The sequence below is a fragment of the Pleurodeles waltl genome, chromosome 2_2 (assembly GCF_031143425.1).
Source record: "Pleurodeles waltl isolate 20211129_DDA chromosome 2_2, aPleWal1.hap1.20221129, whole genome shotgun sequence".
Lineage (NCBI taxonomy): Eukaryota > Metazoa > Chordata > Amphibia > Caudata > Salamandridae > Pleurodeles > Pleurodeles waltl.
The window spans coordinates 730,423,301-730,446,850 of record NC_090439.1 but is presented as its reverse complement, the minus strand read 5'-3'; the positions used below and the strand labels follow the sequence as shown (position 1 = coordinate 730,446,850).

Sequence of the window (23,550 nt, the reverse complement as noted above, 5' to 3'; positions counted from 1 at the left end):
ACAAATACAGAAACCTACTAAACACTGGGTTGTGGAAAATTAATTCCTGACACATCTTGACTAATTTCTTGACATAATTACAAGTGCCCTTTACCAAAGGGAAAAGTCTATTGTGCATAGGTGATGAACTGATAGTCATCTAGCAATGTAATAGGTGTTAAAGCTTCCAGACTGGAAGGTCTGCACCAGAGTATAATAGAGGGCTCGTGCTGGACCTGGGAAAATAAACAATTTATAAATGTGAAGGGATATCCAAGTTTAGTGATCTGGATTGCTGGTAAAACGAAATTGGTAAATACCTGGGATTCTACAGAAGACAATAAGGAAGTACAAAGCCCACCTACCTGTCCTGCTTAGGGATGTGTTTGGTGTGAGTTGATGATACATTTGGAAGAAATGGGGAAATGAGCTGAAAATATGCACATCTGATCCTTCATTCTTTTCCGACCACAGCTATAAGCGAAAGATACGCATATGCACCAGGCTGCACAGGAAGTAAGGCATGCATCCATCTAGATAATTTATGCAAGATTAGCTTATGGGCATGTGTTTTCACAAACTTGGAATTCGATGTTCAACCAAACAGTAAAGAGGCACTGAGTTGATGGGTATATGTGTACCCCACCTTATAAATGTAGTCATTTCTCCAGAGAGCATGTTAAAATACAGCATTGTTAGTTGCAGTGGTCTTTCATTGTTGATTGGTTTTGGGACAGTGTTGATCACATATACTAAAGACTTGCGTACAGCCAAACATACGCTATTTACGGTTCACTTCTTAACTCCTTTCATGCACATCCGGTATGGATGGTGGAAGAGATTGTATGCATGTTATGGGCTTGATTAAGAGCTCGGTGAACGGTTGTCACCATCCGCCGAACTTCCGACAGGTAGGTTGCCACCACACTGGCTACCTTCCCGCCGGACCCATTAAAAGTTTCCCGCTAGGCTCGCAGTGCTGGGCCCACCCCGTTGTGGCGAGAATGAGGTCCTAATCCGCAAGGCAGTGCTGCATGCATCACTGTCCTGGCGGATTAGGACCTCCACCATTGCCAGACCGCCGGGATCCAAGATCCTAGAGGAGCCTGCAGTTCCCTGGTAGTTGGAACTGCAAAGGTTTTTGTTGGTGACCAAACCGCCGGAAAGGCAGCAGTCCAGACCGCCAGTGTGAGTGTGGCGTTCATAAGACCCCCAACTATAGATGGTGGAAAAGACTGTTTGCGCCTCAGATTCCACCCCCCCAAAAGTTTCTCTTTAGCTAAGCTTAAGATTTCACACCTACTTTTTCATGACTTCCTGTCTCGGTGGTTAGTGATTGAGGATGGTCATATATTCTTGTTGTCTGGTCATCAAGAGTGAAGAGTCCTGGAAAAGTAGTAGTGTACGACAGGGAGGTGGCAGGTTAGGTTTGTTTGGGTTCATCTTCTCTGTCTCTTCTTCAGCTCAAAGTAAAACCTTGTTTGCTGTTGGTGTCGTGTTTTTTAAAATTTTTTTTAAATATTTTATATATAATCTCATTCATTGGATTAACCACAAATTAAAATAATGTTATAGGTAGGTAAATACGTCAGTGACAGCATTAACATTTTGAAATAACAAAACTATTTTTAATACTTCCTACACCGTGTATTTGGTCTGTTTATGTCAGGATTTTTCATTTTCAGACGGTCTATGGAGTAATTCCTTCCTTTATACACCTTTTTAATATATATATATATATTTTTTTCTCATCCTCTTTTGGAGGCATGCGGCTTGTATTGGCATTAATTGACAGTATTTTACTATTATTTTTGCTCTGCCGTGGATGTCCCATTTCAAAGCCAAATGGTGGTGGTGCTTATGATCTCCCATATTAAATTACTCCCCAGTTAAGGCCTGGGGACCACATCCCCCAAGACCCTTAATGTAATTGAAAGAGACCATGTGACCCCATGGCTTGGTCAGCACCTGTGGAGCCCATTCCTCAGAGCCTTTCTTAAATTAAAAGTGGAGCATGGACCCCCCCCCCCTCCCTGAGCCTTGTTATGCCCTAGGAACCACATCCCCCATGATCACTACTAAAACAAAAGGGAAGGGAGTGGGCTGCATGAAACAACCCCCCTCCCTTTCCAAGGCTTTTTCGGCCATAAGGATCCCATTCTCCGGGGTCCACACTGAGGTGGGTGGCCCGGTGTCCACCTATGGCACCTAACATAAACTAGTTGAAGGCCACGGGGGGGAAGCCGCAAGCTCTCGCAGCCCCAGCTGGCTCCCTGCATGCAGCATGAGCTGGCTGATCTGCAGTGCGGAGCAAGCAGCCACTAATGCTGCTTCCACTGGGCAGGAGCAATATTTTGATCTCTTTCCCTGCCTACATCAGTGGAGGCAGGAAAAGAGATCAAAAGTCTGGTCTTGGCGTGAGGGAGCTTTTTTAAAACTCTATCCCAATGGGAGCGGACTTGGTTTTTGCTCCCGTTTGACAGGAGTTTTGTAAGCAAACAAAGGCTTCCCTGCCTGCACTGGTGCAACCAGGGAAACTGCTGTGTCCCAGATTTGGGCTCCCAGGAATATAGCTAGTGAGCCAGCCCCAGGGGATGTACTCCCTGGGGCCTTTAATGGCTTTTGGAGGAGGGCTGTGTGGCCCTTCTCCACATTTACAGTGATTTTTGCCCTAGGGGTGGATGCCCCGGGGCCTTTAGAGGCTCAGATGTGGGGTACGCACCCCTCCCTCACTATTCTCCCTGAGGTGGGCTCACCAAGGCCTATTATGGCTCGGGGGGGGGGCTGGGCTAGGTGGGGAGGTGGGGAGATGGGGTGGTGGTGTGGAGTGTTGAGGGTGTCCCCGTCCTGTTATGAAAACAAAGCAGCCTCGGTTGGCCACCATATAAAAAATAAATGAATAAAAGTTTTGTCTACCACCCGAGTCTTATATTGGCTGCCAGCAACATTTTTCTCATGTTGGGCACAAGTTATAGTTGACTTAGGACACAAATTATAGTTACTTGGATAACTCCTAACATCTAAATTTCTATAGTTTTGTATGTTTAAAATGTGAGCCTATTGCGGCCCTGTAACTTTTTTTCTCTGTGTGTATGTGTGTGTGTGTGTGTGTGTGTGTGTGTGTGTGTGTGTATATATATATATATATATATATATATATATATATATATATATATATATATATATATAATATATATATTGCGCATGTGTAGCTGCAGATACACATGCTGTGCACATCCCGCCATCTGGTGTTGGGCTTGGAGTGTTACAAGTTGTTTTTCTTCGAAGAAGTCTTTTCGAGTCACGAGACCGAGGGACTCCTCCCATTTCGGCTCCATTGCGCATGGGCGTCGACTCCATCTTAGATTTGTTTTTTTTTCCGCCATCGGGTTCGGACGTGTTCCTTTTCGCTCCGTGTTTCTGGTCGGAAAGTTGGTTAGAATCTCGGAAAAATCGTCGGTATTGTTTGCGTTCGGTATCGGGTTAGTTACAACAGATCGACACCGACTTTTGAAGAGCTCCGGTGGCCCTTCGGGGTTTTTTCGATCCCCCCGTCGGGGCCTGGTCGGCCCGGCCACGTGTCTCTTCAAGGCTGATGGAACGGACCCCATTCCGCTTCTGCCCAAAATGCCATAACAAGTATCTATATACAGATCAGCATCTGGTCTGTAACTTGTTTGTCGCCGGAACACAAGGAAGATACTTGTGAAGCCTGTCGAGCGTTTCGGTCCAGGAAGACACTAAGAGACCGAAGAGCAAGGAGACTGCAAATGGCGTCGGCGCCGACAGGACAAGAGCGTTTCGAGGAGGAGGAAGAAACATTCTCCATCCATGAATCCGACTCGGATGAGATCGATCCCGAAGAAACGCCGAAAACCGTGAGTAAGACGTCGAAACACAAAACTCACGAAAAAACCACTAAAGCCCAGGGGACGCCACCGCCAACAGGCCATGGCTTAACCCGAAAAATAGGTGACCGATCATCAGCACAGAAAAAGGGCACGCTGGGGGCGAAGTCATCCGACTCTGGTCGAGATACCACCACACAGCAATCTCTGGCTCGAGATAGTGGCTCCGAGCAGGTTCGGCACCGAGACAGCGGCACCGAAATGGGTCGGCACCGAGAGACCACGACGCCGAAAGTAAAGAAGGTTTCGTCGGAACCGAAAAAAGCAGCCGAAAAGATTTCGATACCGAAACATCCGGCCTCGGAACCGAAAACAAGTTCCTACACTGAGGAACAAGGACTGTCCACACAAATGAAGACACATAGATTTGGACAGGAATTGGAAACAATGGAGCCAAACTATACACAAAGAAGGCTCCATATCCAAAAAGAAACAGGGAAGATCAGTACTCTCCCTCCGATTAAAATGAAACGCAAACTTGCCTTTCAGGAAAAAGACAAGCAGCCACAGGCAAAGGTGGCTAAACAAGTAACCCGCCACCATCTCCACAATGCTCTCCGCAACCATCACCGGTAGCCACTCCACCAATGATGCAATCCCCAACTCCTACAGGAATGAGTCAAGATGACCCTGATGCATGGGACCTTTATGACGCACCAGTGTCAGATAATAGTCCTGAATGTTATCCAGCTAGACCGTCGCCTCCAGAGGATAGTACAGCCTACGCACAGGTGGTGTCGAGAGCAGCAGCATTTCATGATGTCAGCCTGCATGCTGAGCCCATTGAAGACGACTTTCTTTTTAACACACTGTCGTCCACACACAGGCAGTATCAAAGTCTTCCTATGCTACCCGGAATGCTAAAACACTCCAAACAAGTGTTTGAAGAGCCTGTAAAAGGAAGGGCCATTACTCCAAGAGTGGAGAACAAATATAAACCGCCACCAACAGACCCCGTGTACATCACACAACAGCTGACACCGGACTCAGTTGTAGTAGGGGCTGCGCGCAAAAGAGCGAACTCGCATACTTCAGGAGATGCACCACCTCCAGATGAAGAAAGTAGAAAATTCGACGCAGCAGGCAAAAGGGTGGCAGCACAGGCAGCAAACCAGTGGCGTTTTGCCAATTCACAGGCTTTGTTGGCCAGATACGATAGGGCCCATTGGGACGAAATGCAACACTTTATAGAACATTTGCCCAAGGAGTTCCAAAAGAGAGCGCAGCAAGTAGTAGAAGAAGGACAGAGTATCTCCAACAATCAGATACGGTCAGCAATGGATGCTGCAGACACAGCTGCTAGAACTGTCAACACAGCAGTAACAATAAGGAGACACGCATGGCTGCGTACATCAGGATTTAAACCAGAAATACAGCAAGCTGTGCTGAATATGCCATTCAACGGACAGCAGTTGTTTGGGCCGGAGGTGGACACTGCGATCGAAAAACATAAAAAAGACACTGACACGGCCAAAGCCATGGGCGCACTCTACTCCCCACAGGGCAGAAGCACATTTAGAAAAACACAGTTTAGAGGGGGGTTTTGAGGACAAAGCACAGAACCCACAACCTCACAGACAAGACCCACTTACCAGAGCCAGTATCAGCGGGGACGTTTTCGGGGACAATATAGAGGGGGACAATTCCAAAAGAATAGAGGAAAGTTCCAAAGTCCCAAAACTCCTCAAAACAAACAGTGACTTCCAAGTCACACATCCCCAATACATAACATCTGTGGGGGGGGGGGGGGGGGGGGGGGGGGGGGGGGGGGGGGGGGGAAGACTAACCAAATTTTACAAACATTGGGAGGAAATAACAACAGACACTTGGGTCCTAGCAATTATCCAGCATGGTTATTGCATAGAATTTCTCAAATTCCCTCCAAACGTCCCACCGAAAACACACAATATGTCAAAACAACATATAGATCTTCTAGGACTAGAGGTTCAGGCATTGCTACTAAAAGAAGCAATAGAATTAGTACCAAAACACCAAAAAGGAACAGGAGTTTACTCTCTGTACTTTCTCATACCCAAAAAAGACTAGAGTCTGAGACCTATATTAGATCTCCGAACATTAAATACCTACATCAAATCAGATCACTTTCACATGGTGACATTACAAGACGTAATTCCACTACTCAAACAACAAGACTACATGACAACACTAGACCTAAAGGATGCATATTTCCATATACCGATACATCCTTCACACAGAAAGTACTTAAGGTTTGTATTCCAGGGGATACATTACCAATTCAAGGTGTTGCCATTCGGAATAACAACTGCGCCAAGAGTTTTTACAAAGTGCCTGGCAGTCGTAGCTGCACATATCAGAAGGGAGCAAATACATGTGTTCCCGTACCTACACGATTGGTTAATCAAAACCAACACGCTAGAAAAATGTTCACAACACACAAAGTATGTCATAGAGATCCTCCACAAACTAGGTTTCTCAATCAACTACACAAAGTCACACCTTATACCGTGTCAAACACAGCAATACTTAGGGGCAACAATCAACACAGCAAAAAGGGATTGCCACTCCAAGTCCACGTATCCAAAACAAAAAATACAAGTAAAAATGTTGATGAAACTCCTAGGCATGATGTCCTCATGCATAGCCATTGTCCCAAACGCAAGGTTGCACATGCGGCCCTTACAACAGTGCCTAGCATCACAGTGGGCACAGGGTCATCTTCTAGTTCTGGTGTTGGTAGACCGCCAAACATACACCTCGCTTCAATGGTGGAACAGTATAAATTTAAACAAAGGGCGGCCTTTCCAAGACCCAGTGCCAAAATATGTAATAACGACAGATGCCTCCATGATAGGGTGGGGAGCACACCTCAATCAATACAGCATCCAAGGACAATGGGACACTCACCAAAAACAGTTTCACATAAATCACTTAGAACTATTGGCAGTATTTCTAGCGCTGAAAGCATTTCAACCCATAATAAGCCACAAACACATTCTTGTCAAAACAGACAACATGACAACGATGTATTACCTAAACAAACAGGGAGGGACACACTCAACACAGTTGTGTCTCCTGGCACAAAAAATATGGCATTGGGCGATTCACAACCACATTCGCCTAATAGCACAATTTATTCCAGGAATTCAGAATCAGTTAGCAGACAATCTCTCTCGGGATCACCAACAGATCCACGAATGGGAGATTCACCCCCAAATACTGAATAATTACTTCCAGAGTTGGGGAACACTACAAATAGATCTATTTGCAACAAAGGAAAACGCAAAATGCCAAATCTTCGTATCCAGGTACCCACAAGATCAGTCTCAGGGCAATGCGTTGTGGATGAGTTGGTCAGGGATATTTGCTTACGCTTTTCCCCCTCTCCCACTCCTTCCATATCTAGTAAACAAGTTGAGTCAAAACAAACTGAAACTCATACTAATAGCACCAACATGGGCAAGACAACCTTGGTACACAACACTACTAGACCTTTCAGTAGTGCCCCATGTCAAACTACCAAACATACCAGATCTGTTAACGCAACACAAACAACAGATCAGACACCCAAATCCAGCATCGCTGAATCTAGCAATCTAGCTCCTGAAGTCCTAGAGTTCGGACACTTAGACCTTACACATGAATGTATGGAGGTCATAAAACAAGCTAGAAAACCTAGCTATGCAAATAAGTGGAAAAGATTTGTTTATTACTGCCATAATAATCAAATTCAACCCTTACACGCATCTGCCAAAGACATCGTAGGATACTTACTACATTTGCAAAAGTAAAAAAAGCTAGCTTTTTCTTCCATTAAGATACATCTTACAGCAATTTCAGCTTACCTGCAAATTACGCACTCAACTTCTCTATTTAGGATACCAGTCATAAAAGCATTTATGGAAGGTCTAAAGAGAATTATACCACCAAGAACACCACCAGTTCCTTCATGGAACCTCAACATTGTCTTAACACGACTCATGGGTCCACCTTTTGAGCCCATGCACTCTTGTGAAATGCAATACTTAACATGGAAAGTTGCATTTTTAATTGCCATCACATCTTTAAGAAGAGTAAGTGAGATTCAAGCATTTACCATACAAGAACCATTTTCCTAAATTTTTACCAAAAGTCATATCACCGTTCCACTTAAATCAAACAGTAGAATTACCAGTGTTCTTCCCGCAGCCAGACTCTGTAGCTGAAAGAGCACTACATACATTAGACATCAAAAGAGCGTTAATGTACTACATTGACAGAACAAAACTAATTCGAAAAACAAAACAATTATTTGTTGCTTTCCAAAAACCTCATACAGGAAATCCAATTTCTAAACAAGGCATTGCTAGATGGATAGTTAAGTGCATTCAAACCTGTTATCTTAAAGCAAAAAGAGATCTGCCTATTACACCAAAGGCACACTCAACTAGAAAGAAAGGTGCTACCATGGCCTTTCTAGGAAATATTCCAATGACCGAAATATGTAAGGCAGCTTACATGGTCTACGCCTCATACATTTACCAAACACTACTGTGTAGATGTGCTAACGGCACAACAAGCCACAGTAGGCCAAGCAGTACTACGAACATTGTTTCACACAACTTCAACTCCTACAGGCTGAACCACCGCTTTTGGGGAGATAACTGCTTACTAGTCTATGCACAGCATGTGTATCTGCAGCTACACATGCCATTGAACGGAAAATGTCACTTACCCAGTGTACATCTGTTCGTGGCATTAGTCGCTGCAGATTCACATGCGGCCACCCGCCTCCCTGGGAGCCTGTAGCCGTTTAGAAGTTGATCTTGAACATCTGTATATTTGTAAATATATTACTTTAAACTACATTATGTACATTACTCCATTGCATGGGCACTATTACTAGCATACACAACTCCTACCTCACCCTCTGCGGGGGAAAACAATCTAAGATGGAGTCGACGCCCATGCGCAATGGAGCCGAAATGGGAGGAGTCCCTCGGTCTCGTGACTCGAAAAGACTTCTTCGAAGAAAAACAACTTGTAACACTCCGAGCCCAACACCAGATGGCGGGATGTGCACAGCATGTGAATCTGCAGCGACTAATGCCACAAACAGATGTACACTGGGTAAGTGACATTTTCCATATTAATTAAGCTGCCTTTAAAAAAAATTGGTTTAAAAGATAGAGTAAAATTGGTCGCGGGCGGGTCCTATTGTTATTATATTATTTTTAAAACTAACCAGTACTTCACCTTTTTTAGAATATGATCACATCGTGGTTTTTATTTTATTCTATTCTATATATATCTATATCATATATATCATATATATATATATATATATATATATATATATATATATATATATAATCTCGTGAACAAGACTCAAGTGGAGTTGAAAAGCGTTGGTGGTTGCTGACTGGTTGAACAATAATCGTTATAATTGGATTCTTTGTGAGTGCAGTGAATAATTCTTTTGGATACATTATTAAATTGAGGTTGGTCTCCTCTGGCACTGGCAGTTGAGTGCGCTGCTGAGATCCTGATTCTGACCTTTTGTTTGACTATATATATATATTCCACAAACAGTGAAAAACTGCTCACCGAACGGCTGCACAAAGTCAAATAAGGATCCGACAAAAGGCTTAGAAAAGCAGAATTCCGGCGGTATCATTTATCCGCGTTTTATTTTTCTCAATGATTAAGATAACGCTGTTACAACCAAATGTCTACGCGTTTCGGCTAACGCCTTCTAAGGGACATTGGCAGACAACTTAAACACACCTATAAATACAAAAATAACCCCTCATTTATTTTAGTGACACACTATACGTGACTAAACGGTGACCATCTTTAAGGATGAATGCGCATTTATATATGTAACCATTTGGCAAAAACTCCATCGGACTGATTATGATGGTACTATTAGTTACCAAAATTCTACCAATTAATTAAATATTGAATGATAAAGTGCAAAGTGGCCAAATATCTTATATAAATAAAAATACAATTATTTCAATTATTTAGCCCAAACCATAGCACAAAAATGTATTCTATACTCAATTATAAAGTTCTAAAGTGCATTGCAAATATTGGCCTAGACACATTGGTATGGACAAAATTTGATCATAAATATAAACTACATAAATTCCAACCATGATTGGTGTCGTCAATCATTTTGATCGCTTTTAATATTTTATACATACCAGTGTGTCCATAACTATGTATACAGTCCAATAATAGTTTGTCGATCTAATATGTTGTCAAGATATTGTATAAAAACAGCCAATTCCTATAAAGTGCCTAGTGAAAAAGTGCAACCCTACCTAAACATATAATATTATAAAACAGTGTGTAAAAGACAAAGTGCAAATATATATCTGGCTATTGCATTTCCAGTATCCTTATATGCAAAATTGACAAGTTGTAAATGATCATCAACATAATAGTATATCTGTAGAGACTCATAAGGACCAATTCTGATTAAAAATCATGCTAGAGAGAAATATGTAAATAAATATATGGCCAAAGCCTAAGATCATTATTTCTATACATATCTAAAATCAACTACATCGTGAGGGGTATCACAGATGGACATGTAATTCGGCATCTAAATTATGTCCCCATAGGCGCTCTGAGCCAAGCAATAATATCATTTTAGATCCCATCTGCCTCAACTCTGCCGGTCTATCACCTCCCAGCAAACTTATTTTAATGGTTTTGATCCCATAAAATATCAAAGAACTACAGTCTCCTGCAGGGACATCCCAAAAATGTTTAGCTAAAGGATAGGATCTATCATGATTTTTTTATCGCTCTAAGATGTTGTAACAATCTAACTTTGAGTTTGTGAATGGTGCTGCCTATATATTATTTATTTTGCAACCAAATTCAATCACATAGATAACATACTCTGTATTACATGTTATGCGATCAACGATTTCAAAGTTTTTGCCATCAAATGTGCTATAATTCTGTGTGTTCCAAGCAAACTTGCATGCTTTACATCAACCACATTTCCAAAAGCCTAAGCTGTTCTTGGATAAGCATGACATATTTTCTTTAGATGAGGAAAAAAACTCCTAGTTAGATGGTCTCCTAAGGAGTGTGTCTTCCGATAAGTGATTTGAGGATGTTGCCCAATAGTATCTTTAATATAGGGATCTTGTTGTAAAACATGGCTTTTTTTTTTTTTGTATGATATTTCTAAGTTCTGTATATTGTTGGGTAAAATAAAAAAATAATATCTGTGGGGATCTGTTTTCTTTTGAATTGTCCTCCCTAACTGCAGTCTTAAAGAGTAAGTCTTCTAATCGTTATAATTGGATTCTTTGGAGTGCAGTGAATAATTATTTTGGATACACTATTAAGTCGAGGTTGGTCTCCTCTGGCACCGGCAGTTGAGTGCGCCGCTGCAATCCTGATTCTGACCTTTTGTTTGACTCGGTGTGTGTGTGTGTCGTGTTTTTTTTTTGTGGCGCAGAAAGAATAATGGGTAAAATGTCAGTGAAGCACAGGCATTTAAAAGATAATGTAGCCGAAGAGAATAGCGGAAGTAGGTCTGGCTCTACTATATCTTTAAATAAATCTTCAGAAGCTCCTAAAGTTTTACAGATCTCTGGCATCCAGCACATTGTAACTGAAGACTTAGGCTGCAGAAATAGCCAAAAGGGATGAAAAAGAAAATCATCACAAATGGTGTGATTTCTCCCCATTCAGATACTCCTCTCCTTATGAAGCGGCCTTACTCTGGGTAATGATGAAGTGAGGAAGTAGACCAAATATTGGGACATTCAGTCGACTTTCAGGGTTCCTCCAATTGATTTGAGGTAGGATGATTCTTCTTTCGGTTTCCTCCAATGCTAGAAACCTGTTTTCTCTTCTGTCGTGCAATAGGATTTATTCAAATCATAAGAGATTGGGAAGAATTGGAATATTCCAATATGTATTATTACTAAAACATATGACACATCTGATAGAGACTTCTAGCTGCAGATTCCTTACCTTAGAATTCCCAGGCGTCCGCTTAGAATCTGGAAATTTTCTGCAGAGCAGTACCCTGAGCGCACCGTCTGGGGGCATCATCCGCGTCGTTGGAGCAGTCTGTGACATCGCAATCTTCCATATAGGAACCACCCCGGCGCACATACGTCAGTTCTTTTCCTTCTATGCCGGTTTAGCGTAGATCCAGGAAGAGCTACCCTTTTTTCGACTGTTTCGTCGAAGCTTTTCGATTGCCTGAACGATGTCTTCGAGAAAGATGGGATTCAAACCGTGTAGTGCATGTCAGAGCACCATGTTCGTTATGGATTCACACCATGTGTTTTTCTGGTGCCTTGAAAAGGACCACGATTCAAAGTCGTGTTCCGACTGTCGGGCCATGGCTCCAAAGGCCTTGAGAGAGAAAGATCTCTCAAGCTTCTAGCTGCCCGGCAGACGACGTCGATCAGCACGACTCCGAGGAGGTCGTGGCACCGCTCCAGGAACCCAAAGTCATCTTCCTTGCGTTTGAGGTCTTTGGGGCATTCAGGTAAGAGGCACAAGAAGAAGTCATCCAAGCAGACTTTGACTTTGCCACTCCTGTCGGCTGATGAGGTATCCAGGGAATGTCAACGTTCGAGCGCGGTTCCGTGGAGCCGTTGCCAGGGCCGACTCCGAGTCTCCCCACCCCCGACCCTTTTCCAGGAACCAGAGCAACCCCCGCTCAAATCAAAGAATTTTACTAGGCTATGCGCCTTGTTTTTGAGTGGGCTGCACCCTAGAGTGGGTCTTGGGGCCCCTGTTGACCCCGCGGGTCCCGATCGGATTCGACATCGGCAGCTTCGGCCTCAGTGCTGTTGGGAACCCGGGGATCAGATAGCAGATCCAGACCGGCGGCAGTTTCTCAGTCAACCTCCTCCGGCGCCAGGCCTGACATTGACGCTCCCTCCACCACCGGTGCTCACTGGTGGTGGTAGCCCCATCTTCATTCCGGATGAGCCGGAACAATGTCGTACGATGCCGATTCAGACTTCAACTTTGCCAATTAGGCCCAGATCAGTGCCTGAGGCTTATTCAGAACAGCCAGGCACAGGAGAGGAGTGGGAGGGGTCTGAGGACCCTTTAGAAAATGGATTGGAGCACAAACAGGACTGGTATGAGGGTTTATGGGAAGCCAGTGGACTGGATACTTCTCCAGATGCTGGCATGCTCTCTCCTCCCACTGTGGCTACTGAGGAGTGTTCATCTTATGCCAAGGTGGTGTGTAGGGCAGCTGAGGTCTTGGACCTAGACTGGTCTACGGTGCCGGTCAGCGATAATCTCCTGACGGAGGTGCTTCAGCCGGGGGTTGCTACATCGAAGCCGATGTTACCCTTCAATAGGCCCTCACGGATGTCCTTCTGGGAACGTGGTCCAAACACAGCACAGGGGCTCCTGTGAATAGGACAGTTGCCCACCGCCGTAAACCTGCTCCAAATGACCCTAGTTTTCTCACCCAACATCCCGCCCCGGAGAGCTTGGTGGTCAAAGCCTCCACTTCCCGTGGTGCCTTCCCATCCGCCCCTCGGATAGGGAATCAAAGAGGCTGTACCAACTTGGAAAGAAGAAGTTTTCTTCCTCCAGCCTGGCATTGAGGTCAGTAAACAACTCTTGCCTATTGGGTTGTTTTTTCCATACTTTATGGGATGCGGTGGCACCAGTGCTGCTCCAGGTCCCAGAGGGCGTACGGGACGCTCTCACCCAGGCTGTCAAGGATGGGAGAGATGCAGCCAAGTTTACGATCAGGTGTGGCTTGGACACGACCGACTTGCTGGGCAGGGCGATTTCTTAGACAGTGGTCCTCCGTCGCCACGCCTGGCTAAGTTCTACTGGCTTTTCAAGGGATATCCAGTTGAGTTTGATGGATATGCCCTTTGATGGCTCGGCTTTTTGGTGAGAAGGCAGATTCTGCACTTGAGAGGTTAAAGGATTCATGAGCGATGGCCAGATCCCTGGCCCTTTCAGCACTGGCTCGTCAGCAGTCCGTCTTTTGTCCCTTTCGAGGCTTTGGAAGGGGCGCGGTACCTCGCCAGCCGTAAGTTAGCCACCGTCCTCCGGCTTCAGAGCATCCCATGCTAGGATGAGGTTGTGGTACCGTCAGACCCAGAGGGTCTAGCCAGAGGTTGGCCACCACACAGCCCCCCCTCTTCCGCATCGCCCAAGCACTCCTAGTATGGTTCTGCAAGACCATGTCCGTCCAGTTGGAGGGAGGATTCAGTTTCATCTCCCTCACTTGCAGTCCATCACATCGGACAAATGGGTCTTGCAGATCATACAGAAGGGCTATTCTCTCCCCCTCCAGTCTTTTCCCTCCCTCTATCCCTCCGTAAAAGAACAGCTGATGGGGGGGGGATCATTTGGTCTTGCTCAGCTCTCTTGGCCAAGGGAGCCACAGAAAGGGTCCCGATGTCTGAAGTAGGCAGTGGTTGTTATTCCCGCTACTTTCTGATTCCCAAAAGTACAAGGGCCTTCGCCCTATCCTGAATTTAAGGGACGTCAATCTCTTCCTCAAAAAGGAGGAATTCAAGATGCTCACTCTTGCTCAGGTCTTTGTCTGCCCTAGACCATGGAGACTGGATGGTAGCGGTGGACTTGCAGGATGCGCATTTTCACATCCCCATCCTGCCCGCCCACAGGTGTTACTTGAGATTCAAGCTGGTCCACGAGCACTTTCCGTTTACCGTGCTCCCTTTCGGTCTAACCAATGTCCTGCGGGTGTTCGTGAAAGTGATGGCAGTGGTGGCAGCTCATCTGTGCAGGTTAGGAATTTCAGTCTTCCCCTACCTGAACGACTGGCTTTTGAAGGCTCCGACACCCCAGGCTCTTGTCTTCCACCTCCAGACGACAGCAAACCTCTTGCACTCGCTGGGGTTTACTATAAACTTGAAAAAGTCACACCGGTCTCCCTCTCAGAAGCTCACTTTCATCGGAGTTGTTCTGGACACAGGGCAGTATCGGGCCTATCCTCCCGAGCAGCGAGTCCAGGATATTCAGGTTATGATTCTGTGTTTCGGCCTCTATCCTGGATTTCGGTGAGACAGACTCTGAGGCTGTTGGGACTCATGGCATCCTGCATCCTATTGGTCAAGCATGCCAGATGGCATATGAGGGCTTTGCAGTGGGACCTGAAGTTCCAATGCGCACAGCATCAGGGAAATCTTACCGACGTGGTTCAGATCTCGGAGGGAACTGCAAAGGATCTGCAGTGGTGGTTCGTGAACTGCAATTGGGTCAAGGGCAGACTCCTCTCCCTTCCCCTACCAGATTTTATCGTAGTGACAGATGCATCAATTCTCGGATGGGGTGGCCATTTGGGAGAGGTGGCGATCAGGGGTCTCTGGTCTCCAGCGGAATCCGTACTCCGTATCAACTTGTTGGCGCTTCAGGTGATCCAGCTAGCATTAATGGCATTTCTTCCTGTTGTGAAAGGGAAGGTAGTGCAGGTGTTCACAGACAACACTACCGCAATGTGGTTCTGCAACAAGCAGGGCGGATTGGGCTTGTGGACCTTTTCTCAAGAGGCTCTACGTCTCTGGACATGGCTGGAACATCAAGGCATAACCCTGGTAGTTCAACACCTGGCAGGTTTTCTGAACGCCACAGCGGACAAACTCAGCTGGTGATTCTTAGCTGATCATGAATGATGTCTCCATTTGGAAGTGGCGCAAGGACTCTTTCAGCAGTGGGGAGAGCCTTGGTTAGATCTGTTCGCCTCCGCAGAGAATGCACAATGTCAGCAGTATTGCACATTTGAGTTTCCAAGGCAGCTATCACTAGGTGACACTTTTTGTCGCAAGTGGCGCTCAGGCCTCTTGTATGCCTTTCCACCCATACCACTTCTGCCCAGATTTCTCAAGAAAATCAAGAATGACTGGGCCCCATGTAATCCTAGTGGCTCCGGATTGGGCACGGAGTCTGGTATCCAGAGCTTCTCAAAATGAGCATCTGTCCTCCATTCAGGTTACCTCTTCAGTAGGATCTTATGTTGCAGCAGCAGGGGAAGGTTCTCCACCCGAACCTGTCAACTCTGCAGCTTCATGTGTGGAGCTTGAGCGGCGACAGTTGATGGTTTATGACCTCCCTCCCGAGTTACGTGATGTCATTCTGGCAGCCAGGCGTCCCTCTACTAAACCGGTTTACGCCTGCTGTTGGAAACGTTTTGTATCATATTGTTCAGAGCGGTCTATTGATCCTTTCTTATCTTTTTAAAATCCTTCTGTTCATTCTGTCACTCGCCCAACAGGGTTCTTCCTTAGGGACTCTTAAGGGCTATCTTTCTGCCTTATTGGCTTTTCTTCGCTTGCCTGATCAGCAGTCTTTGTTTAAGTCTCCTATTGTACAGAGATTCTTAAAAGAGCTTGTACATACATTTCCACCTACGCCTTTTGTTATACCCCAGTAGGACCTTAATCTAGTGCATACCTTTCTAATGTGTGCTCCTTTTTGAGACTTTACATAATTGTCCTCTCTATCTGCTCACTATCAAACCAGCCTTCTTATCGGTGATCACATCTGCCAGGAGAGTGAGAGAGATGCTGGCTTTATCATCAAAACTGCCGTATCTCGTGATATATCCTGATAAGGTAGTCCTCAGGACTCGTGCCTCTTTCCTCCCCAAGGTGGTGACCCCTTTCCATCAGGCTCAAAATACCACCCTGCCCAACGTCTTTGCTCCAATGCATCCCTCTAAAGAAGAGGAGCATCTCCCTTGACTGGACTCAAAAAGAGTGTTATCGTTCTACCTTGACCGCACAAAAGAGTTCCAGGTGGATGACCAACTCTTTGGGGGGGGGGGGGGTACGTTGGTGCAAAGAAGGGGCGGGCAGTCCAGAAACAAACCATTTTGCGCTGGGTCGTTCTCTGCATTAAAGTTTGCTGATGTGATGTGTTCAGAGCCAAGACTACTTTTGAGTATCCTTCTTGTATGTTTTTCTCAGAAATTGAGCTGAGAATTCAGGGAAGCCAGCATTGCAGATAATTACTTTCTCAGGTTTAAAACTCTTTGGAGACCAGCTGGATACAATGGCTACCAGTGCCATTAAAAATGGCAGGTATACACTACCATGTCGAAGTTTTCTTCCACATCACCAGTCTTTATAGCACAGGATACACCTAAGAAAGTACAAGAGATGTTTTCAACCACATCTTTCTTCTCAAGTCATATTTAACACCGCAACCTTCAAATCTGAAATCTCAATGTTTGTAACTACTGAATAGTCCTAAATGGATGTAGAGGAGCTAGTGGGCTACTTATCTGCTTGAGAGGTGAGAGATATAACGTTTTCTGAAGGTTTTCTATATGTGCCCTTCCATTGTGTGGTTTGGGTCTGTATCAATACAATTTTGTTAGATTAAAAAACAATAACCTAATATTCAGAATGCCTTGCCACTGGCTTGCATGTCGGGTACAAAATAAATTATAGGATGTAACATCCTATAGACTCAACCATTGTAGGTATATATTTGTTTGGTGGTTTTTTTGGGACATTTTTGAATCCTTTGTTTAAAAAAAAAAAAAAAAAAATGTAAATGGTGTTAGTCTTTCTGCTGCTTCTGAGTGCACATACTTGGAAGCTGGCTTGGGCAGTAGTTTATAAACCTTTGTTCCATATCAAAATGGCTCCACATTATGATGCGCTTTTTCTGTGACAGGAAAATTGTTTTTCCACTGTCAAATTTTTCTAAATTTTATGACTAAATTTGCGCTCTTCGTGCTTGTTCTTCAAAGAATTGATGATATTGCATATTACATTTTATACCTTTCTCTTAGAAATATCACTAGGTTGTGGACTACAACTGCTTTCTTTAGTTCTGTAGCACAGATTCATTTTGTTCTTCTTTTCGTAATTTTCTGCTGGTTTCCTTAATTGTATATATTCTTCCTTAGCACGTTGATGCATTTTATTAATGTTCTAAATAAATAATATGCTAGAATGTGGGACATATTTAAATGGAGGAATTAGTGCTTGACTCTGGAGGGGAAATTTGAGTCATGGCCATGGACTCCACTCACCCCAAACACACACTTTCCCTAAAATTGTTGGCTGGTCTACACTGAATTACTTTGCGATTGAGAGAATTCTTCATTGACAGAAAAGAATGCGCCTATTTACATAGTATGTTGTTTCTTAACCTAGAAGCTGTAGCCCCAATTTTTTTTCCAGAAATGTATGGTTGCCATTGAATGCTAAAGCGACCATTAATTGGACTTCTAGCAGTCAAATAGTATGCATCATGTGTGAGGTATCATCAATTTAAGTTTAAACGGGCTTTTTCTGGAGTAGGTAACTTAATGTTAAATCATCAATTCAAAACCTTAGTTGTGCTAAGCTGTGGATTGTTAGAAATGCCGACCTTGCGTTTGTAGTAAGTTCTTTAAAACCTAGTGATTTCTGAGGGTTTCTGTCAGTCAGGCTAATGCATTAAAACCCCATATTCATAAAAGCAGCATACATATGAACGTATAGCACAAATAAAACGGACGTTAACAGCTAAAACGCACAGTAATGGTTAAAGTGCGCCCTGGACCCCTTGTTAAAGTATAGCACCTGAAAAAGCAGTTTGGGGGTTTTCAAGTCCAGCTAACTTGGTATTGCTTCTTTTTGTGTGTATAGGAAGGATGCATACCTTCCTGTAAGAAAAATAACTTCTGTTTCAGGATTAACGAAGAGATTAGTGGCATGTGTAACAATGTGTCTTTCGGCTCATGTTTATTCAAATACGAATATCGGTACCGTCTCTAGTGGAGAGCCACAGCATCTGCATCAGCTGGATATGTCTAAGATTTAGGTCAGACATAAAGTCGGGTATATTCCCACACCCTTATAATAGATCTCTTTCAAAGAGCTCTTGCCTTCCGTAGGACTGATGTACTGGGCAATAGAGCAACTTGTCACACAGAGGTCTGTTTGTTTACTTCTCCACTAGGCCATAGTACTGCAGGGGGTCTCCATAATAGTCGAGTTTGTCGTGAAGCCATTACACAATTGCATGTTACGTGCATTTGTGAAGGTTTTTGTCGTCATTTGTGAAGTGTTCAGAATCTGGTCTCCTTTTTGTTATTTTTGGATTTTGCTGATCCGAGTCAGTGTTTTGTTTTTGTGCTTCAGCTTGAGCGCTTCGTTCGTGACTCTTCTGGTGGCCTGCATTGTATTAAAGTCATCTATATAGTTAGTTTTAATCTAGTGAAACGCTTTCACGTGCACCGAATTTGTAGGTTAGATTTGAGCAATAATCCCATTTCCTCTGGTTTTATGTTTTCATATATTAATGATCCACCATGGCTCGGTAAATTACAAAATGGCACAAGAGACCTTACATGTGCTTGTGTGGTGATATGCTTGTGTCTACTCACAATGCTTTTTGTACCATGCTGTACAGCTTTAGCAGTAAGAGAGGCAAAGTAAATTAGTCCCAAATATGAGACTATTGGCTTTGCCACTGCTTCTTCTTTGGCCTCAAAATGGCTGCATGAGTTAAAACTACAGCGTGGGTTTAAAGTCTGTGGGAGCACACTCCCGGGGAAACTTGTAGTTTGTTCTGGAAGCTTTTGAGACCGGGAATCAGTTTTCATTCCATTGTGTACATCAAATTTCCTGTTCACACATTTTGCAACATTCAAGCTGGGCAGTCCCCTTTAAGTTGTGACTGGCCAAAGTAGCCTTAATTATGTCTCACAAAGTTACACTAGCTTTAGGCATCTGCTGTGATTTGCAGATGGGATTCCCATTCTTGGAAACATGTTCTATATATAAAAAAACTCGAAGTTATTTATACCTATTTGTGCATTATACACTAATGTGCAATCATCGGTTGACATTTGTTGCTTTATGTATAGGGAATTGTAGATTGTCGTTTCATAGCCTTCCTACACATTCCGAATACTACCGACTGGGTAATTTGACAATCGATTGTAAACCTCACTTCTGAATCTTGATCTGCTCCACCCTCTTCTGTGCGTCTTAGTTGTGCTGCCAAGTGGTACTAAATAATACTGAGAGCAATAAGCACACTCTATGAATTAAAACCCATGAGCACCCTTTAAATTATATTTATCTTCCTCTTTGCCTATAATGCTGAAACAAAATCTCACTCTGTAGGCTAGCTATGGTCTCGTGTGACGTTGAACCCAGCAGAGATTGTAAAGAATATATGTGGCATGATGGACCCAGTTGATCAGATATTCCATAGGGCTTCCAATATATTCCAATTTCTAAAGATTCCTATTAAATCTTTCAATAATTTCAGATAATTGTCTTTGCACTGTTTGCTCTAATAGAAGACTGTCTTCCACAAATATGTAATGTGTTTTGGGTCCCACAATAAGGGATTTGTGTTTAGGGGTCATGGCTGTTTGTCCGTTTCAAACATACTGATTGCAAGGGATTTAGCAGTGAACATTTTCAAATGTAATATTTTCAAAATTCCCTCAGTCAGGTTTCAGGTAGTCTGGTTTTAGCTTGTCAGATTCAAGACAAAATGGATTTATTTTCATGTTCTCCCCTTATGACTGATAACTTCTCTTCCTTATGCCTTTGAGTAGAAGTTCAGGGCCTTTGCAAGTCCTGTCCGGTACCATGTGGTAATGGTGCTGTATTAGATCAGATTTTGTCTAATTTTGAAGGGAGATGTTCCGTAATTAGCTCTCACACACTTTGGTATTTGGGACAGACTGAAATGTATCCAGAATCAGCGAAATAAATCGTTATTCTGTGCAGTCAGATGTTTTTCATGTGTAATGTGTAGATTTTGGTTTTTAATATATTATCTTCTGGACGAATTGTCACTCTAAAAGTGTCAATCGGGCACCTACTTTGATACAGACTTAGACAGCGCCTGCACATCTAACCTCCAAAAAGCAAACAGACAATAGCATGAATCCACAGACAATTCAGTGTAGGGGTTTCCCTTTGCTGTCCAATATCGAGCTCTATCCCTTTTGGCCACCACCAGTCCTTGAACACTGAACAGTAACTTGGCTTGTGGGATATCCACTTCACTGGGAATCCCCAGAGGAATATATTTTGGCTTGTGCGGGGTGGTGTCGTTGAACCCCTGCAGTTTTCCCAACTCTCAAACATGTACCCTCCCACACAGGTGTCTGCCTTATTATTCTATGCGCCCAGCCCATACGTTTGGTGGCTTTGCACCACACTGCCTGGGACCCCTGTGGCACCAGGAGCAGTCGCTTTGTAAAACCCCCTCCCGACCCTCTCACCTCATAGAGGTAATGCAGATGCAACCTCAGCCCTACCTTTGTCCGTTGTAGCCTAAAGATTGAGTGGTCCTGAAGGGCAAATATCCAATCATTTATGTTTATTAAGTGTTCCACCTAGTACTAAGCCTCTGTATCCAGAAGGACCATCCCCCCCATTGTAAGGGTTACGCTGCAGTGTTTTAATAGCATTTCTGGGGTGCCACCCCCTCTCCCGAGCAGGGACCACAAATCCCCATCTAATCTGGTAAACACCTCCTGTGGCACCTGGTAGTAGGTGTTCTGCCACACATACAGCAGCTTGGGGAGCTTGATCATTTTTTCAATGCCCACCTACCCCAGAAAGGTAAGGGGCAGCCTTCTCCACCTTATGTGTCTTCTCGAAGTTTGTACTACCCTCCCCAGGTTTCTGTGGGGGCAAAGCTCCCGCTTGGGCATCATGAAAATCACTACGTACTTGAGACCCTCTTCCACTACCGCCAGGTGTTTCGGAAGCAGGGGCACGTCCATCTTGGGTTGACAGACTACAGAGCTTTCCCAATTGATCTTGTATCCAGAGTGGGTCCCATATTGCTCAAATATCTGAAAGAGCACTGGGACACTCGTGGCTGGGTCCATGATATAAATTAGAATGTTGTCTGCATATTTCATCTGCCGCACTTATTTGGAACCCTCTAACCTCCGCATGATCCGAACCATACATGCCAGGGACTCTGGTAAGGGCAAACAAAAGTGGGGAGAGAGGGCACCTCTGCCGGGTGCCACTTTTAATTGGGAAGTCCAAAGGCATCACCCTGTTAACTTAACTGCCGCACCTGGGGCCTGATAGAACAGCACCACCCACCTCTGGTACTTAGGACCAATCTCGAACTTAAGCAGTTTGCTCCAGAGAAGGCCAGTGCATTGCATTGAAGGCATTCTCTGTGTCTAACACAAGGAAGACCTAGGTGGCTGGATGATCCCGTACCTCTGTAGGCCAGTTGTGTGTCCTCCGATTATACTTCGTCGACCTCCCAGGCATAATGCCGGCTGGTCCAGGGGGGTGGAATTTAATAACATATCTACTTGTCCATGGGCCAGGGTGCTTCTTAAATCTAAGTGTTCTGTGTAAAAAAAAAAAAAAAAAAAATCTACTTGTCCTTTTGGTGCCATATGGTGTGGCGACAAATTATGGCAGCAATCTCATTATGTAAGAGCTCTGATAGCCTCTCTGATTATGCCTGTGCTGCTACTTTAGTAGGGCTTGAATACTTGCAATTTCCATCTCTACAATAGCAATTTCCTTATTTTGCTACCATTCTGCAGATCTACATACTGGAGCTGTAGGAAGCAGTAAGCAAATAGTTCCAGGGCTGGAATGCCATTGTGTCTGCAAACCTACTAAATTGCATGTTTTAAGGATTTTCACCAGCTCTTATCAAATCTTTTTCTGTAATGAGAAAGGTTAGAAATTTACTCCCGACAAAGGCAGAAGTAGTTCTTTCAAGGTTGTGAAAAAAAATGGTTTGAGGGAAAGTGAACTTTTAAATGCTCAATAGATTTCCACATGAGCAAACCTACACTTGCATATTTGCTCATGCTAAAATACAGTTCACAAATATTTTGTAGGAGCATGATTTCCTGATCTACTTCTGTAAGTTCTTGTGAATTCATGGAAGCCACTAATTCAAAGACATATACCATAGGTGCTCTTTTCTGATTTTATTTAAAAATTGGGTCCATAATTGTCTGGTGTTAACAAAGATATTTTGTTTTTATTAAACTTCTATTTCTCTCTCTCTATTGGCTGGCTTTACTTTGAGTGACCGCAGTGTGCTCTTCCACAAGGACCATATTGGCACACAAAGTAGTTTTGATCAGTGACAGGAACTACTGTGGCAATCAGTGGCATAATGAAACTGGAGGGATCCCTCCGTCCAGACTCCCTCAGCGCAGATGCTGTGCTGAGTGGTCCCTCCCTGGAGAGGGGCTGTGGGGCCTTTGTTACTCCACTGGTGGCAATGTGTGCTTTTTGAGACCCAAAACTTTTTTTTTTTTGCCAATGTTTGTTACAATGGGGAGGGCCCGGCAGCTCCCACAATAATAAAGGGTTACAAAAGCCATGTCAAAACAAGGCACGTGTTGACGAAACAGAGACTCTCAAAAAAAGGTTGGATGGGTTGGCTTTGCCAGTGCTTGTTTATTTTCATGCTTTCCATAATCTCGTTGAAAATGGTTACCCTGATTTTCCATTAGAAATATATGTTTTTGAAATACTAGCATGAATCAACACATTTTACTAAATGACTTCAAAGAAAGAGCACCTAAAATTTCATTGTAGCGAAACTTTTCTATCCTACTTGAATTTTTTTCTGAACATTTTATTTTGAAAGCAATGAATCATCACTCTTGCTTACAAGCCTCTGCAAACATTTGCTTCTATTGAGAGAGCATTCTGGGAGCATTGCACTTAGCCTCATATTATTAAAC

At 43.9% G+C, this 23,550-nt stretch overlaps 1 protein-coding gene across 11 annotated transcripts in view; it reads left to right on the top strand.

Annotated features, from left to right (window-relative positions):
• Positions 1-23,550, top strand: part of NCOA2 (nuclear receptor coactivator 2) — a 1,057,595-nt gene that overhangs the window by 36,316 nt on the left and 997,729 nt on the right. The window contains exon 3 of one of the 11 annotated variants that reach the window (XM_069220309.1): positions 11,568-11,677. The exons of the other annotated variants lie outside the window; for them this stretch is intronic. The gene's annotated coding sequence lies outside the window, so the exon portion shown is untranslated. The remainder of the gene's footprint in view (positions 1-11,567; positions 11,678-23,550) is intronic. 11 annotated transcript variants of the gene reach the window in all.